The sequence below is a fragment of the Amblyomma americanum genome, chromosome 1, assembly GCF_052857255.1.
Source record: "Amblyomma americanum isolate KBUSLIRL-KWMA chromosome 1, ASM5285725v1, whole genome shotgun sequence".
NCBI lineage: Eukaryota > Metazoa > Arthropoda > Arachnida > Ixodida > Ixodidae > Amblyomma > Amblyomma americanum.
Window position 1 is genome coordinate 302,298,139 of NC_135497.1, and position 18,810 is coordinate 302,316,948.

An 18,810-nucleotide genomic window follows, 5' to 3' on the forward strand; every position below is an offset into this window, starting at 1 on the left:
TTGAGTTCTCGCTCCCAAAGTTACGTTTTCTTTCAACGCCTGTTCACCGCTCAGAACAGCAACTGGCATGGCTGGAGTTCATTGACACCAGTGTTTTAAAACGTGTTAGGCGAATGTGCATTTCTTCTGCCGCAAAAACATTCTTCTTTCAACTGCAAACGTCTACGCTGCCTGTCAAGGCATGGCTTCATGCTAAGGAGATGCTTGCGCTATAGTCGCTGTACTGCCGCCTGTGCAGTACACCGGAGACAATTGACCGCTGTTTTATTCTGTGCATTGATGCTGTGTTTTATGAAATATATTATAACGAACAATTAACAAGGACATTGACATCACAGCCTACAGTATCCGTTTTTTTGCCTGTGGAGAAGGAAGCCGCCGCGGTGGCTCAGTGGTTAGAGCGTTCGAGTACTGATCCGGAGTTCCCGGGTTCGAGCCCGACCGCGGCGGCTGCGTTTTTATGGAGGAAAAACGCTAAGGCGCCCGTGTGCTGTGCGATGTCAGTGCACGTTAAAGATCCCCAGGTGGTCGAAATTATTCCGGAGCCCTCCACTACGGCACCTCCTTCTTCCTTTCCTCTTTCACTCTCTCCCTTATCCCTTCGCTTACGACGCGGTTCAGGTGTCCAACGATATATGAGACAGATACTGCGGCATTTCCTTTCCCCAAAAAACCAATTATTATTATTATGCCTGTGGAGAAAAACTGCTGTGCCATATGATCTATTTACGTTGCTGACACTATTTAGTCTCTGGAAGAGCGGACTGATGGACCGCCACGGCGAATCATCCCGCTAGTCGAAATCTTTGTTTCGTGAACAATGCGCTTTGGAGCGGAGAGTGTATGCTGCCCTCCAAGAGCCGCCTAGCCGGCTTCCCTATATGGGTGCATGTGTGTGCCCCCCATACTTTTGATGCTTTGGAAGGCGGGCTCTTGCAAGGGTATGGTGGCCTGGTGTTTTGTTGCGTAAGAATGCTTAGACTTTTCTTTGCGATACTATTTCGATGCAATAAATAAAAACAAGGTTACGTCGATAGCATAGTGTTCTCGCTGAGCGGCCTTTAAACAAGATCTGGATGCATTGCCGCGTGCTCGACTCCCGATAATGGATATTGATCCAATTCTTTTTCTCTTTTTCGTGCTTTGACCTAGAACTCAGCTGAAGGTCAAATTCGGACGGTCCGCGTTTTGTAGGGCCCACTCGCGGGCCGGCCACTCAAATCACGTGCCTCCCCCCGCGTACCCTAGACCACCGTTTCTCTCCCGAGTCGGGCAGGGAGAACCGGGCTACGCGGTCTAAGCATGAGAGGTGGGGGGGGGGGGGGGGGGTATGGAGGCCCGATCATCGAGGTGGGTTCTTACCCCCCCCCCCCCCCCCCATGCCACGGGCACAGCCTTGACCTCCTGCCCCGACGTCACCTGGTCCCCTGCCGTCGACGATGTGAGAATAAACCTTTGCTCTTACTGGCTGCGCCGAGTGTCCCTGTCTGTGCGTCCTCTCCCTGCCTGTGCGCAGAGGAATCGCCCACAATTTGAAGCCCCATGTCCTGTAGTGAAGCTTTCGTTTCAATATCTCGAACCGCACTTAAAGTCGCGGGAACTCTGAAAGTACCGCAGTCAGAGGGCGGCGTGCGGGCAGCATTGGGCTGTTGTTGCCAGAAATGGTCCAGCGTGGCGTGTGCGTCGTCTGCTAGGCGCAGAAAGTCCCGCTTGCGGCCGCCTTGTTCATCGTTTTTGTGCAAAAAGTAACCAATGAAAGTGTTCATGATTGAGAGTTTAGATGAGAGGAGGGTTTACAAAAGCCTTGATAGCTTCGCACGTCAGCTGCGCAGCCTCTCGTTTTCTTGAGTCCCCAAGTTTGCGCCGGCAACGCATGATGTAGGCTCGTTATAACGCTTTTCTGCCGCCTGTTCTTGCCTCCGTGTTGTTAGTCGCCTGCCGGAGGATTGTGGAAGGTAGTTGGGCGACCCCAATGTCTACGGGCGGACCAGCGTTCTAACTTTGTGGCCAGAATGTCCCCTCGATACGGTCCTTTCGCTACCGCTTACAGGCGGTGGAGGAGATGGTGAGGGATGCAGCCTGTCCGCAAAAGAAACGCAAAGTAGAGATGAGCGTTTGGGGAATAAGCGTGGGTCTTAGAGTGCGGACACGTTGAGGTCGTATTTCGATGCAGGCGAAGTACAAAAACGTCCGTGTGCAGTGCGACGTAAGTACGCGTTAAATAACCCCAGGCGGTTTAAATTCGCCCAATGGTCTCCACATCAGCGTCTCTAATTGCTAACGTGTCGCTTCGGGACGTTAAAATTCACATTTCTTTTATTTAAGCCTCATTAAAAATAATGGATATCCAGCACAGAAATAAATCCTCGTAAGGCAAGCTCTCCGAAAATATACAGCTGTCACAAACACACGCACGCACACACAGACACACACGCGGGCGTACACAGACATTCGCAGGCACAGACACACGCGAACTCGCACGCACGCGCACACTCACATAAACGCGATACTCAATGAACTACTACGTAAAACACGCCATCCAACCACCTCGGAAACACAGCGAACCGTCGGCTATGAAAGTGAGTGGATCATCCATGGTGGCGCCTAAAAATCACATTATCGCAACTCGAAAATAGGCGGCGCGGCGGCACAAAGAAAACAGCTGTCGTACATTCATTGCTCCGGTGAATTTATTCGCGACTATGTAACCGCACTTATCGCCTTGCGCCCTCTCTGAGGGATCTCGACAACTAGGCGAAAATTGATGTTGCCACGGTAGTGGCGGAACTTTAAGTGCAAAGCAAAACAAATGACGTGTGTCGACTTACCAGTAACGCAAGTCATTTGAAAGTTCATGCAGTATAGAGAGCGCAGCGTAAATATCAGCAGCAAAAGCGCTTCCTTTAGCTTTTATGAATGCAGATTCTATATACTTAAAACTTCGACTTCACAACTTTGAGCGTTCGATAGGAAGGCATTCACTTGTGGCTTAAGGGATTGCGGAGGTGAACCGCTGGCTCGTCGGGCTTCCCCTGCACGGTTCGTCGGTTGTTTCCGACGAGCTTTGTGTGCGGACGACCGACGAGCTGGCAGTTCATCTTTAAATATTTCAGCAGCCAAATGAATGGCGGCCAGCTAGGCGGTTGTGGACGACCGCCGATCTGGCCGCCATTCATACCGCCGAGCTGGCCGCCATTCCTTTGGCTGCTGACATCTGGAGCGAGCGCCCAGGGGTCATGAAGGGAGCCCTCCAGCTCCTGCAGAGGCCCTTGAAGCCCCCCTCCCCATCGTCCGCAGGCTGTCTTGGCGGCTTGACGTAATTTGATCCAGGGGAACCCGCATCCGGCTTACCATGGGGCCGGCCCATGTCGGAGCCCATGGCAACGAGGATGCTGACTCCCTGGCCAAAGCAGCACACCCCCCTGGAACTCCTGTCTCCAAGGGCTTTTGCCCCTTCAACCTGGCCAGGAGCATAGTGTATCGACACTTTTTTGACAACTAATCGTCCATATTACAGAGACGTTACACCACATAAGTGATGCCGGCCATGAAATAACGTTCCAGTGGCTTCCAAGTCACTGCGGGATTATCGCTCAGCCCATACTGAGGAGCGCCACGTCCCAATTCCTCTTTCTAGAACTCACGCGGCACGGAAGCTCCGCATACTTGCTCGGCAGTGCACCGAGTCGCAATGGAATGAGCCACATTTAAGAAATACGCGACTGTACTCACTTGATCCAACATTAAGTCTTCGAGCGCCATCACAGCTTCGCCGTAGAGACGCCGCGCTTTTATATCGACTTTGGTTGGGTGTTGCCTTTACTAAAGCCTATGCCTTCCGCATAGGGATGACCGACACCCCAACCTCTGACCACTGCGGCCATGAAGAATCAATTGGTCATATATTGTGCTCCTGCCCGCAGTACAGTCCACAGAGGGCATGCCTTAGCCACGAACTTGACCAACTGGACGACCAACCGCTATCCGAAAAAAGAATTCTACAACATCGAAAGGACCTACCGTCGCAGATGATGGCCGTGCAAGCGCTTTTGCGCTTCTTACAATCTACCGGCCTGTGTGAAACACTTTAACTGGAACGCCTCTTGTGTGTGTGTCTCCATGTGTGCACGTTCCTTTTTTTGCGTTTTCCTCTCTGTCATCTTTCTAACCCCTATCCCCCATCCCCAGTGTAGTGTAGCAAACCGGAGACTCACATCTGGTTAACCTCCCTGCGTTTCCTTTTCATTCTCTCTCTCTTTCTGTCTTGACCACCTAGATCGCAGGGTGGCTAATGGCCAAGAGAGAGAGAGAGAGAGAGAAAAAACTTTATTGTTGGAGAGGAAGTCGGGGCACGCCCCTGGGTCTCCGCACGACCACACTGCACTCAATTGTTTATGTCCCTACGGTCCATAACACTGGCAGCCCGGCCGGTGGCGATTGTCTGCACGGCCGAGCCCTCCGAGCGAAGCAGGGTATCCCAATCCTCCCAGGTCTTGAGGCCCTCTAGGCCGCGCTGGGGAGGGTCAGCCGGGCAGAGGGAGAGTATGTGGAGAGAAGAGGCGAATGGTTCTGGGCACAAGGTGCAGGCAGGAGTGGGGAAGGAGGGATGATAGTGGGCTATTGTCAGGGGTGAGGGGAGTGTGTGTGTCGGTAGTTACAAAAGATAGTGCTGTGCAATTTCTCTGCATTCCAGCATGCGATCCCTGTCGGTGAAGACCACCTCGCTCGGGTCCGCCCGAAAGTGAAAGACTCAGGCGAAGCCATGGGCCGTCTCATTACCAGGTAGGGATGCATGTGCTGCAGGTGTCCAGATCGGTCTGTTACGTGACGGCTTAGAATTGTATTCGTCTGGGGCGAGACCCGATTCCTGCTGAAATTTAGTATGGGAACTTTGGACTCACTGATGATACACCATGCTTTTCTGCGTACAGAAACCAGTGCTATGGCAGCTTCGTTTGAAGTCTCTGGGTTCTTTCACACGGCCCTCTCATGCCGTGTACTCTGTACACAATCCGCTGTATGAGGCCAATCGTTTGTTGTGCGCAGTTCCATCTTAGTTATCCCATCACCGTTATACCCGTTGCTTTGTATAATCATGAAAAATGTAAAAATACAAATAAATAAAGTAAAAAGCAACTAAAGAAAATCGAGTAACTAAAAAAGCCAAAAAACTTAAAAGAACAGCTCCGGTTTTAAGAGCGGGACGCGACAGCGCGTTGCAGCGTTGTCAAGGGGTCCACGAACGGAATGCAATCGTCCGTTCTGCGCGATGCCCGACCCGTAGGAAAATTTAAGGAAAGGAAGTGACCCCTACGCACATATCTTGGTGGACACCCAAACTGCGCCGTAAGGCAAGGAAAATGAATTATTAATAATAATTGGTTTTTGCGGAAAGTAAATGTCGCCGTATCTGTCTCATATCGTTAGACACCTGAACCGCGCAGTAAGGGAAGGTATAAAGAAGGGAGTGAAAGAAGAAAGCAAGAGAGAGGTGCCGTTGCGGAGCACTCCGGAATAATTTCGACCACCTGGGGATCTTGAATAATAATAATAATAATTGGTTTTTTGGGGGAAAGGAAATGGCGCAGTATCTGTCTCATATATCGTTGGACACCTGAACCGCGCCGTAAGGGAAGGGATAAGAGAGGGAGTGAAAGAAGAAAGGAAGAATTAGGTGCCGTAGTGGAGGGCTCCGGAATAATTTCGACCACCTGGGGATCTTGAATTAAAATCAGTTTTAAGGAGGGGAAGTCACCCCTGTATGACTCGCATAACTCAGTGGACACCGAAACCGCCCCGTAATTGAACGAATAATTCCGGCAAGCGGTGTCGACAATTACAACAATGCATTCCGGTAAACATTAGGTTGGTGGCTGCTTCGAAAGGGGTTGACGTAATTAAAAGCCCTTGTATGAGGTGCACACCGCAAAATGTACCATAACGGCGCTTGCAAACCACAGGAAGCAAGTTGCTTCTCTCCGCATGTGTTTCCCGGATAGGATTATGGTTGCGTTTTCTCTTGCTGGTCGTAAGCAAAAAACGTCAGGCTAAAAATTGAATGAAAACAGCATAGCTTCGCAGTCCAATCACCTTCACAGCGTGGATTGGAGCCGCAATTTTTAAAATAAATTTTCTTTCGTTGGTGCCACGCGGACGACCCGTGAGTGCCGTTACTCGGGGTCACCGCAGCAACTGCTCAAAACTAGGTTGCCTTGATATATGGCCGCGCAAAACAGGTCATCCCCAGCGGGAATAAGGAAATCGACCAAATGACCTCACTTCGCTTTATTCTAATTCATGGGAAACTGCTGCACTTGCAAGAAGCATCGTGGGCACAGCTATTCGATACAATGGCGGCAGCTTCAGTGTTGGAACATTCAAACCCTTCTTCTTCTGTGGATGATGGAAGGATGAAAAGTGCGAGGGTATACACGGGCATGTGTACAGGAGGGCTAGCCTCCATGCCCGCTGCCAGCGTGTCATAGAAGGAGGTGGGGGAGGGGGAGAAAATTGAAAGGAGAAGGTAGGCGCGCAGCCGCAATTATTAAGCCAGTTGGCATGTGCTTCCCCCTCAGGCCTAGAGGCGTCCAGAGAGGCCTGTGGCCTCCTGGAAGGAGAGGAGGTGCCGGAAGGCCTTGGCAGGATGGTGGCCGCTTGGGAACAGAAGGTGTTCCACTGAACAGCTGGGGAGGCCCAAGGAGCGATAAGCCGCCTCCATGATGGTGCTGGCAGGCACGAAGGCAGGGCACTCACATAGGAGATGCTGGGCTGTCTCCGCTGGGTCACTGCAGAGTGTGCACCAAAGGGAGGCGGTGAAACCAAGGCGAAAGAGGCGGGAGCCGGTGTTGTGGTAAGCCCACCCTGGCACCCTGTCTCTCAGGAGGAGGCTGCGCTCCTTGCAGTCCAGGCCAACAGATGGAAGTGGGTGTGGTGGTAGGCCATTAGCTAAACTTCCTCCAGCGGATAGATCCTTAATCAGATACCAAGCCATCGCTGCCTCCAGTTACAAACTTGCACATCTCCAAACCCGGCCCTATTGAGTCTTATGTGCCGAGGTCAATTTTCAGAAAAATGCGCAAACTTCGAACTTAGGGCCACCTTGGACCATATACTAGGGGAATGTCTTCATGCCCTCTGGAGGGACGACACATGGGAGGCCTTACTACCAAAGACCAATGGGAGGCCTTACTACAGAGCTCCGGCCCGGAGACCTAGCTGCAACTCCTTCGACTGGCCGAAGCCGCCGCCGCCGAGTGTAAATACCCTTCGGCCGTATTCTCAAAGCTAATACTTTTTGTCTCTGCAGCGTGTTATGGATTCCCGTTCTAAAGCGCTAGTTATTAGGGAGAAGGTTCCCTGGGAAGACGCAGTTTCTGCAGTCTGGAGATGCACGAGGCGAATAGGAAAGACGGGGAGCCGCACGCCTTCTCCGTAGCCGTGATTTACTACACCACTGACAATGCTATGCCGAAAAAAGAGCTCTTCTAACTCAAAAAGCCTGTTTTAATATTTGTGTTAAGTTTTAGGTGGAACACCCTGTATAATGTGCTAACATTGAGGCGCTGGTCTGGTCGGGCCGTGCGGGTAGCCGCCGGTCCAACGGGAACCATGGTATCACAGTCAGAATTTGCAATATCAGCTCCGAGTCTGTCTGAACATCAGAGAGTATAGAAAAACATGTAGATATTATACATTTAAGGCTGTTGAATTGCCAAATTCTAAGCATTGCTTCCCGAACTGAAGTTCGATTTCAGCTCATTGAGGTTTCAAAGAACTGGCTGCAGCGCAAAAAAATGCTTCTGCGAAATTCCACTGTCCAATCAAAGCCTTTTGGCGGCACTAGTGTTGGATATTTCCATTCATACGTTGAGGAGTTCAGTAGAGCCGTATCTTTCTATTTTCGCTGGATTGCGGAATCGGAAAGCGGTGCCGTAATGGGCGGGCAAAGCCAAACATTGTAGTTTTACTATGGAAATAATGCAGCAGCTTAACCACCTTGGTCTGAATAATCTCTGGCTCGGCCTTGTACAAGGTGCTACAAAAGGAAAAGTTGAGCTGCTCTGCAAATAACGGGAACATAATAATAATATAATAATAATAATAATAATAATAATAATAATTGTTTTTTGGGGAAGCGAAATGCCTCAGTATCTGTCTCGTATATCGTTGGACACCTGAACGGGAACATCTCTTGGTTTAATTTTTGAGGATAGACGTGTGACCAGCTAATCGCGCGCCTATTTTATGAACCAAATTTCTTGCAGTCATAGTAGGGAATTGACATTCTGCGTTCGGGTAATGCGTAGACATGCGAGCAAAAAATTACGGGTGGTTTACCTTGGGGTTAACCACGAATTATCGTGCGCTAGCCCCATTAGTCCTGATTTTGCATGGTGTATCTTGACTTTCATTGCTTTTCCTTGACCTGAACTAGCTTACTTCGGTTGATATATCATGTGATGTAAGTTTGGGTACCAATGCATCATATTAGACTTCTACTGCGGTAGATTTGGTCAATTCTCTACAATCACAAATCCATGGGAGTCGTTCAGTCCAGAGTCAAGGAGTTAGTGACGTAACCGTGCATTATTCAGTCCAAATGCGGTATTTTGTGAACCGTTAAGTCTTCAAGCAACCTGAATATTTTTTTTATCTTAAGAGAGAGCATAAGAGCCTTACTGCCGCGGAAAGACGGCATCGAACATTTGTAAGACACTAGCGAAGGAAAACTTCATAGCTGGGGGAAAGGGATCCTAACGAGCAGCGGCACTAAACTCCGTTCCGCTGGCCGCTGCTTCAGACCACTACGCCATCGCCACATATTTTCATGGTGTTTATTACGTTGAAAATACATTCTGTTGAGATGAACTAAATATTTACAAAGCTTTTAGGAAACGCCACGAAACAAATCGCAAAAAGACAGAGCGACAGAACACTATAGACGAAAGGTAAGGCTGAGCACATCACCGAGAGGGAGTGCCGCTGCGATTGAAAGTCGGTCGGTTTATACACTTCCTTCAGATGGACAATCGGTTGGGAGAAATCTTAACGTCCTCCCTGTATGAACTGCTAAGTAGAAAGTGTGTGTGTTCTAGGTCTTATACTTTATACATCCGGGACTGGGGATCGGTGGCTAAACACGACACGTAAGTTGCCTCCCGCTACTCTCGGTCAGATTGGATGCATAGCTATACGCTTTGGCGGAACACGTTCTGATGCTGCTCGTCAGCTTGTGCGCTCTATTCTCAAGCTGCCAATAGTGTACCAGGCCAAATCTCATCGCCTCATACGTCGACAGCAAGGTTCCCTTGAAGCAATAAATCGGGAGGTTATGCGCTCCTTAACTTATCTCCATCGTATTACACCCATACCCATTGTGCAAGACTACGCTCAATTTAACACAATTTACATTAAGCGGGTACCATCGACCAGCGTGAGGCGAATAGAGCGCACAAGATGTCGCTTCAGCTTCATCGTTTATAGACTCTTCCTCGTTGGTCAACCTGTCAACTCACAGAAAATCGCCTCTCTGCTTCGCCGCCGATATTAGCCGCGCATATATTTCCAGGGTGCAATATACACCGATGCAAAACATATAGCACTGCAGGGAGTTACCGCAGCTTTACAGTCCCTCCCATCCTCATCTGAACTCCCGCGCTACATATAGAGCGGATACTTGCGCTCGCCTTGCCTTAGAGCTTCAAGCGATACACAGTGCAATGGCTTCCCTTCCGCTCGTACCCACTTTCGATATTGTCCACATTTACACTGATTCCCTTGCCCGCGTATAGCCGCTCAAAGCTGACCGGCGCACATTGCAAATTAAACAATCCATACACCAACTCTACAAATAATACTCCTGTCCTGTGCGTATACACTGGATTCGCGGGCATAATCACGATGCGCATAATATTCATGCGGATACAAACACACACCTTGACACATCAGACATCTGGCACTTTCCCCTCTTCCCCCAGATCCGTTCCTGTCCCATGTTTCCGAGAAAAAAGCTTTGCGTCAGTGAAGACGCGCTCTAATTCCTCTGTGTTCGTACCCTCTCCCCCGTAGTCTCAGTCGGGAGGAGGAGGAGGTATCCGTGCGCAGGATTCGGGAAGGAGCGGCCCTGACTCCCTCTGTGCGTCATCGGTGGCGTGACAAACGCTTAAAACTAACTTACGACTGTCCCATTGTGGTGCTGCGCCTGAGCTGTGTGACGCAAAACGCTTGCTCTGGACTTGGCCAGCTACAGCCTCCGCGAGACGACGCTTCCTAATGAAGGTAGGCTTGCAATGGGACGGTTGGGGCATGTGCCTGCCCCCAATCGTCCCTTTTCCCACTGGTGGGTGGGCTGCGGCGGCTCACGCCGAGCAGTAGGCTCTTTACCACTTGGCGGCAAAGTGCATACAGCGCCTTTATTTTACCTGTAATGAAGTATTTCTCTCCCTCTCAGTTTTACAGCGAACACGCCGGCGCCGCAAACTAAAGTGCGCCCGCAGTCTTATTTAATATCGAAGGTGTGCATACAGCCTTTGTCGAAAATATGCAGGCTGAGGGGATTGCTTCTGGATCCTGTAGTGTGGCTCTCTAGCACCACTTTGGGCCCAGATCTTCAGAGGGATGAAGACTCGCCTACGAGAGATCTGAAACGCTGACATTTCAAAATGAGCCACGCTAAAATGTCCAGATGCAAAGCATTGGGATATTTTTAACGTTTCTGTTATATCCCTAAACATAGCTTTGATGTTCGAAATAAAAAAATCATAAAGCCGCGTTCTAAATGATAATATAATGTGCAGATCACGAGCGTAAAATAACAGTGTACAGGAATATTTGAAGCAGAGTCCCGCAGGTGGTGACGGTGGGGATGGCAGTAAAGAAAGATGTAAATTGTGGTGTTTACTACAGAAGCGATACGTGAATTACGAGAGGCGCAGTAGAGCAGTGCGCCGGATTAATTTAGGCCACATGGGGTTCTTCAACGCGCACTGACATCGCACACTACCCGGACGTCTTTGCATTTCGCCTCCTTCGAAATACGGCCGATTTCCACTCAGAGAAACGTGCAGAAAGTAGCGAGGAATGCCTATTGCATACTATGTCGTACCACGAATTACGGCGACGAGAACCAGTTGCGGGCGTGCATTCTTATGCGCCCGGAAATCTCTGCTAGTTTTAATCCAGGGACGAAAGCTTCGAATGAGCTTCGTGAATTTCAGTACTTGAAATCAGTGAACAAAAAATAAAAGCGCCAGAAAATTTGCGTCCCCACGATATAACTTCCCATTCCCAGCAGGTAGTCTGTATTTCTTATTCTTTGATTCATGAGTGCTCTGTCTTATTCTCAGTGCGTTTGTTCGTCGGTAGGGTCAACATCACTTAGTGATATTCCTTGAATAAACGAGGGTTCATTCAAAAAGCGCAGATCAATGTTTATTATATAACTGGAAAAGAAAGATGCTGTGAGTAGTGAAATGTAGCACATATAACACCAGCATGAAAAACTAAAACGATTTCATGAGGTGGATAGCAAATGAAAACATGCTTCATGGAAACAATGGCGTGACCTTCGCTTTTATCGTAAAAAACCAGAACGCAAGCAAGCCGGGAGACACCACCGCTGCCGTGCAAGACGTGGTCAGCGTAATGAAGGAAGAAATGAGGATATTGAAACAAGACCTAAGGACCCTCAGAGAGGAAAACAACAAGCTGAGAATCGAGGCGAAGACCTTGAAAGAAGGTGGAGAAAGAAAAGTGAAACCACCCACTGTTCAAGTACCTTTGACCCCCAGGGAGGATGGCATGGTGGTGGAACAAGCCAGGCCGCCAAAGAGAAAGGCAACGAAAGAGGAGGGAGAAGCTGGATACGTAACCATAGATGATCAAGAAAGATTTATGGAAAAGATCACAGAAATGTTCTCCAAGATGGAGCAGAAGATCGCAAAGATCGTGGACTTCAGACTAACAAAGCACACGGCCAAACTCCAAGCTTTCGAGGAGTATATCATAGCAAGGCTAGGACCCCCTGTAGATAATCATGGACAGGAGCAATAAGGAATCCGTGATATGGCAGTAAACTGTAGAAGCTTTGAGAATAAGAAGGCCATAAATAGTACAACAATTCATGAGAACCAGAAATCAGGCACCGATGGCAAAAGCTCTGCAAGAAACAAGTGGACCTGCAAAACTCTCCGGGTACAAGACCTTCGATGACGGTCTGGGAAGGAAAAGCAGAGTTATCATACTGGTCAAAAGTAATACAGCGGCCATACAGCCTGAGGTTAAAAACAAGGAAGTAATCGCAGTTCCGGTCGAGTGCATCAGCTGGAAAAAGAACAGAGGGAGCGTCTTCATCCTAAATATATACAGCAGGCCTCAGCAAACAAAGACAATATTTGCGACTTGCTTAAATATAGCCATGAGAATAGCAAACAGGAAACCCCTAATTGTCATTGGAGTTTTCAACGCCAGCCACACCAGAGGCGGGTATGAAAAGATTGACGCCAAAAGAAAAATGTTAAATGACAGAGAAGAACTGGAATCAAGGTTGCTGAACCCAGAAGGCATTAAAACAAGAAAAGAAGGAAGTAATCAGGCGGGCACTAACACTGATCTAACCCTATCCGACTCGGTGGAAGATGCCAAATGGAGATGTACTAGGGAAGTCTACGGGAATGACCATTATATCATAGAAGTAATGTTAAACAAGAAGATCAGCACAGGAACTGTCTAGACAGTTTGCCTATTTGCATCCACACAAGAGCAGCCATATATGCTGAATAATTACTCCCTTATTTACTTACTGTTACTAGCTGCCCCTATTGCTCACTGGAAATGGAGTCATTCCATTTACTATGCGCCAATTGTAAATAAAACAACGCAATGATGCAATAAGCACAAGTTCCTTTATTTCAAAGTACAAGCAAAACAAGAAAATGCATAAAATACCCCTGAATGTCACTGCGCACAAAAAAGAAAAAAGGGTGCGACCGGTCTGCCCTGCTGCTGAAGACCTGAAACAAAACGTGCAAGCATAGAGTTATGCCACTGATTCAAATTGCCAGCTTGCGTGCTGAGAACACAGCTTGCCGCGCCGGGAACATCGCCAACTAAGGCGGTAACAAAATATTAGGGCGAACACCCGAATAACATCAGGCATGCACACGTAGGCTGCACACAACTACATCGAAAGACATTCTCCTGATATGTACTTGATCAGATTAGCCCGGGGCCACTTTTTGGAAGTTTAAATAATGGCGGATTTTATGCATTCCTTGCCAAGAATAATTGGAGGGAACACGAGATCCGCCTTAAAGGGGCCATGATATGGTCGTTCTTCATATTGCAGTTTTGTGCCTGAGTAACTAATACAAGAGCTTATGATTCAAATTTCGAAATTTGGCAGCCCTGGACGCGCTCTATATTCCAAAAAATGCCATCGAAATTCAGAACGATGAACTCCAATCGGCAGCGACCGCCATATTGAATGTTATCATGACGTCACCAGGGCATACAGGGAGCAGCGTCGTCTGCACTCGTTGCTGCAATGTGCGCAACGAGGTCTTTTGTCCCCTGTACTTCCGCGGGCGACCGAAGTAGCAGTGGTTCCCAATATATGAGTGACTGGTGCCGCAAAAGCTTTAATAATAGTTGCACAGTTATTCTTCGGCATAGGTATAGGGTCCGGCTACACTAGGCCGACGGGACGGCGATCGGCGGTCGGTTGGCTGGTCGGCATGCAAATGCCATCGCTGACGCTCTGGTCTATCAAGCTAGACCGACGACGACGCCAGCACGACCAACAACCCCGTATCGCAGTATAGTGTAAAGAGGGAACTTAGTGGGAACTGGCATAGTGTGGTAGGAGACTAGCTCGTGTGACATTATATAAACTTAAGAACTCTAAACTCATTGGACTTGACCATGCTAGCCATGGCGACATACGCGATGTGCATGCACCAGCGAAGATGCTTTCATTCGGTGCCTGCCCATAGAACCTATCGGCGAGGCGATTGAGCAATACGGGCATAAAACGCCGCACGACGGTGCCGCTCGTCGCTCGCCGCCGTCGCCTGGGCTTGTGCAGCCGAACGAAAGCTTCACGCCCGGTGAATAGAGGGCCCGAAAATATGTCCTTGTGAACCTTATAGCTACCAAAAAACGAAACGAGTGGCTGCATTTAATATCTTCACACTCTCTTACTAATCAGCGGAAAACTCCTGCTTGAATTTTGGCCGATGGTGCACCGCCAGCCCCTTTCGTGACGAGGACTTCCGAGTACGCAGGATTCGTGTGTGCGATTTCGGCGATTGCCGAGAGCGAATTCTCAAGCGTTAGCGCGTGAAAACAGCTGTCGAGCGTAGTTTTGGCCACAGTAACCTCAAAGCGACGACTGCGTACGTCGCAGGGCGCGAGCGATAGAGTACTGTAAGGGGGAAGTGCCGATATGTGACTCGGTCTGCAGAGCATGTGATGAAAGCAGCCGGTAGCAGCCGTCGGCGTCGACTGTGGACAACAAATCAGGTTGTTTTCATTAATTCAAGTAACGTCCACTCCGCCGCTTGCTGCAGTTTGGCCTCAATGTCTCCAACCGATCCGTGTTTGGCCCAGATGGTTATGTCGTCGGCGTACAGCGCGTGCTGGATGCCTTCGACCTTCGCCTGCTGAGCCGGGAGTTTCATCATGGCTAGATTGAAATGTAATGGCGAGAGGACCGCACCCTGTGGGGTTCCTCTCGTTCCCAGTTTATATGGGCCGTGTTCTTCGTCTTGTATTCGGATGAAACTTCGTCGATCCGAGAGAAATTGCTTGATGTACTGAAACGTGTTATGTCCACAGTTCGTTTGGGAGAGATGTTGCAGGATGATTTCGTGTGTGACATTGTCGAAAGCCCCCTTCAAGTCAAGGGCGAGTACTGCCTTATCGTTGAAGAGATATTCGACAGGGTTGAGAATTTCTCGGTCAAGTTGAAGCAGAACATCTTGAGCGGACCTCTGCGGGCGGAAACCGAACATGGTGTCTGCGAATGTATGTTCATTTTCCAGAAACCCAGACAGCCTATCCCGCGCCATGGTCTCCATCAGCTTTCCCGCGCAAGACGTGAGGGAGATGGGACGGAGGTTGTCTGTGTTTATGGCTTTGCCGGCTTTCGGAATGAAAGTTACCAGGGCGGTCTTCCATTCAATTCGTATAGGTGCCTCACCAAGCCAGATCGAGTTGATGAAAGCGAGGAGAGTTTCGTAGGCGGGATCGGGAAGATTAGCAAGCATTTTCACAGTTATCTTGTTCCTGCCCGGTGCCGTTCCTCGTTTCATTTTAGCTAGGGCCGCCTTGAGGTCATGCAACTGGAACGGTTGATCCAGATTCGCGTTCTCTGAACCTGCATGCGAGAACACGGGTCCTCCGGGGTCCTGCTTAGTGCAAAGATACTGGTCGCGCAGTTTGCATGCTAATTTTGATGTATTTCCATCGAAGCTATGAATAGCTCGTTGGAGATGTTTTTGTGTCTCGGCGCGGGTTTGAGTCGGGTCAATTAGGGCGCGGAAAAGGCGCCACGTGCTCCGGCTCGACATTTGTCTGGCCGCCGTGTTGCAGCGGTCCACCCAGTTCGAGTCGGCGAGTTGGGCCGCGTACTCTGCCGCTCGCTGGGTGAGCTCGGCGATACGAATTTTGAGCTTTCTGTTACGTTTTTGGCGGCGCCATCTGCGGACGAGGCTGTGCCGCGCCTCCCAGAGGTGCAGAAGGTGGTTGTCCACCTCCGGAGTCGCCTCCGAGAGCTCAATTTGTGTTTCCGCCGAACGAAGGTGTGTAACCAATCCTTGTGCCCACGCGTGGTAGCCTTGTTCGTGGATAGACGCCGAATTGATGTAGTTTTGCCGGAACTTATTCCAGTCTGGAAGCCGAGCTTGTGCGTGGGGTCTTGCCAATGGTTTAGTCCTTACGGTGGTATTGATAAGGCAGTGGTCACTACCGAGGGTTTCCTCGGTGTTGATCCATTCTGCGTGTACAATGTTTTTGGTAAAGGTGAGATCCGGACATGTATCCCGGGTCACGGAATTACCCAGCCGCGTTGGATATGCAGGGTCAGTGTGAAGAGTCAGGCCCAGCGTGGACGCGAGTTCCGCTAGCTAGCGTCCCCGCTTCTCTTCACGCACGTATCCCCATAGTGTACTGTGGGCGTTGAATTCGCCCACAATCACCAGGGGGTCCCTGCCCGCAGCTTTTAGAGCGCGGCTAAAGAGTGCTGCCAACGTTACATTTTTGAGTTTGGGTGAACAGTATATGTTGAGTACGTGGAGTGATGCATCTTGTTTCTTGAGCGGAAGAAGTGTCACCATCGCATAGGAATATTTTGTGTAAAGTTCCAAGTCAACTAGATTAGCCGTATAATTTTTATGCACGCAGATGCAGGAAGAGGGGTCCTGCTGAAAGGGGATGTAATTTGTGAGGGTGACGCCACTCCCTGGCTCCTGGAGGGCAACCACCGCGGGAAGAGAATCGAAAGTTGAAAGGTAAAGTCGGAGATCCACCCTCTTTGCGCGAGAACGGAAGCCCCGACAGTTCCACTGGACAATTTGGACGGGGGTGGCCGAATTGGTTCTTGGGGAGCGCCTGATCTTAGGGCTACTCGCCATGGTCCTTTAGATTGAGGAGGGGTTGTACTGACACTGCTCCGGAGCCAACACTCGCAGGAAGGGGGGTATCCTCCATACCAGAGAGTGAGCAGTTGTCGTCGTCGGCTACCTCGGGGGTGCGTCGAGAAGTTTTGTGAGGGCGGCCGGGTAAGGGATCCCCGGGCCTGCGCGAGGAGCGCAAGGAATTCGCAATTTGTTGGGCAATCATCGCGGGGATTGTCTCTTGCAATTTGGAGATGGCGTTTACCATCATTGAAATTTGATTTTCTATAGCGGCGAATCGGGCCTCTGTGGCCCCGAGGCGGGCCTCGAATGCGGCCTCCAAACTTGTTACCGCCTTCGGTACCACGAGCTCACTCTCCATTACCTCAGCCGCGGGAGGCGAGGGGGGAGAAGAAGACTGGTTGATTTTAGATTCCAATTCGTTAATTTTCTTTAGCAGCATCTCATTTTGGGCCCTGAGTGCAGCTATTTGATCTTGCTCGGCGCTATGCGCCCTTGGAAAAGGAGTGGAAAGGGAGGAGAGAGAAGCAGCCCCACCCAAACCGCTCACCTGGTGGCCATTTTTGACTGCGTTGACCCAGGCCCTGGTATCACCGCGCGTTTCTGTCGACTGTTTCGCCAGTCCGCCGTGTGGTGGCGACACCTTGGATGGTTGTTTTGCAGCACCTCCGGTAGGTGGGTTCTCGGTGTTGGAGATTTCCTGGCCATGCTGATCGCCGGGAGGCGCAAGACAGCGCCTTTTGTTCTTGGACGCCGTTTTTTTCTTTTTCGTCTTGGGTGTGCGGAATTATGCTGCACAGTCACGAGAGTTGGTGCCATGGGAGCCACCGCACAGAGAACACCGGGGAACACAGTTGTGAGGAGCCCGCACCCCCTCCACTAGCGGAGCTTGGAATCCGCAGAGTCCGCAGGTGTTCGATCGCCGGTTTGGACACGCATCAGCGCGATGCCCGACGACCCCACACTGGCCGCACACCGGGATAGTTTTGTAGTAGTTTCTCACAGAGACGACCATGTTGTCATAATGTACGTAACGGGGCTTCTCCTTACCCGCGAAAGTGATGCGTGCTTTGTTGGATGTCCCGAACTTCCGGATTTCCAGGATGGTGCCGGCGCGCCAGCACACTCGGTCTTTAAGAGTTTCCGTGGTGTCCGAGTTACGGACCACGATCACGCCGTGGCACATGCTACCGCCGTCTTGTCTTAGGTAACCCCGAAGCGGGATCGACCCATTGTCGGAATTTACTGCGAAGTCCCCGATAAGCTGGTCGGCCGCCTCGATGTCCGGGGTATGCACAATGATGAGGTTTTGCTCTCGTGAGGGAAGAACGGAGATGGCGCGGGCCCGTTTCAACCCGAGGTACGCTGAAATGGCAGTGCCGTAGCCGGTTTCTGTGAACGCCTCGTGAAGAGAAACGCTTTCTCTGGGCTTTATAACTATGACATAGTCTTCAGGTGTCGGTTTGGGCATTGGACGCGGCTTCCACTTCGAGAACGCCTTGTCCTTGCTTCCCGTGGCGCGCGTCGCGGGAGCGTTCACGTTTCCGACCGACGAACCGGCGGCCGGGGCGGCGCCGAACGCCGCCATCTGGGCTTTATCTTGGGAGCGGCGTGCAGCCGCTTGAAGCAAAGCTTGACTCCGAATTTTGGGAGTAACCGTCGAATTTGAATCTCCGGTGGTGGGCACCGAGGTCCACAACATCGCCTCAGGGTCGTAGCCGCGCACTTCTTGCGCGGAAGTCGCCATCTTCTCCTCGGAGGGCCAATTCCACCAGGCCAGGCGTTGGCGACGCCGTTAGGCTTAACGACAGTGCCGACGTGGTCGGTCGAAAAACGGCCGTAAATTTAGAGAAAATCGGCCTACCTGAACGAATTCGGAGTCCAGGTGTTCCGCTTCGTTTTCCGGCTCGTTTGACGCCAAGTTTGCCGGGGTAGAATGATTTGGGACGCGGCCCCAGCCGAAAATCGGCGGAGCCGAAGAGACACACGTCTGCTCACGTCGCGCGCTCGCAGCGCCCCCAACACGGGAGTGTGCTCTCGTTGTGCCGGAGCTCACAGCGCTGAGTCCTGTAATGCGCAAGTGCTTAAGTGTTCCAACTGCAACGGGCCTCATGACGCCTCATCTAAGAATTGTTCGCGCTTAAAAAGTGAGCGTGCCGTTCTAAAGCAAATGGTT

The 18,810-nt window shown here is 50.5% G+C and overlaps 1 pseudogene; it reads right to left on the bottom strand.

Annotated features, from left to right (window-relative positions):
* Positions 1-6,577: 6,577 nt before the first annotated feature.
* On the bottom strand, positions 6,578-18,381 carry LOC144119715 (uncharacterized; annotated as a pseudogene).
* Positions 18,382-18,810: the final 429 nt, after the last annotated feature.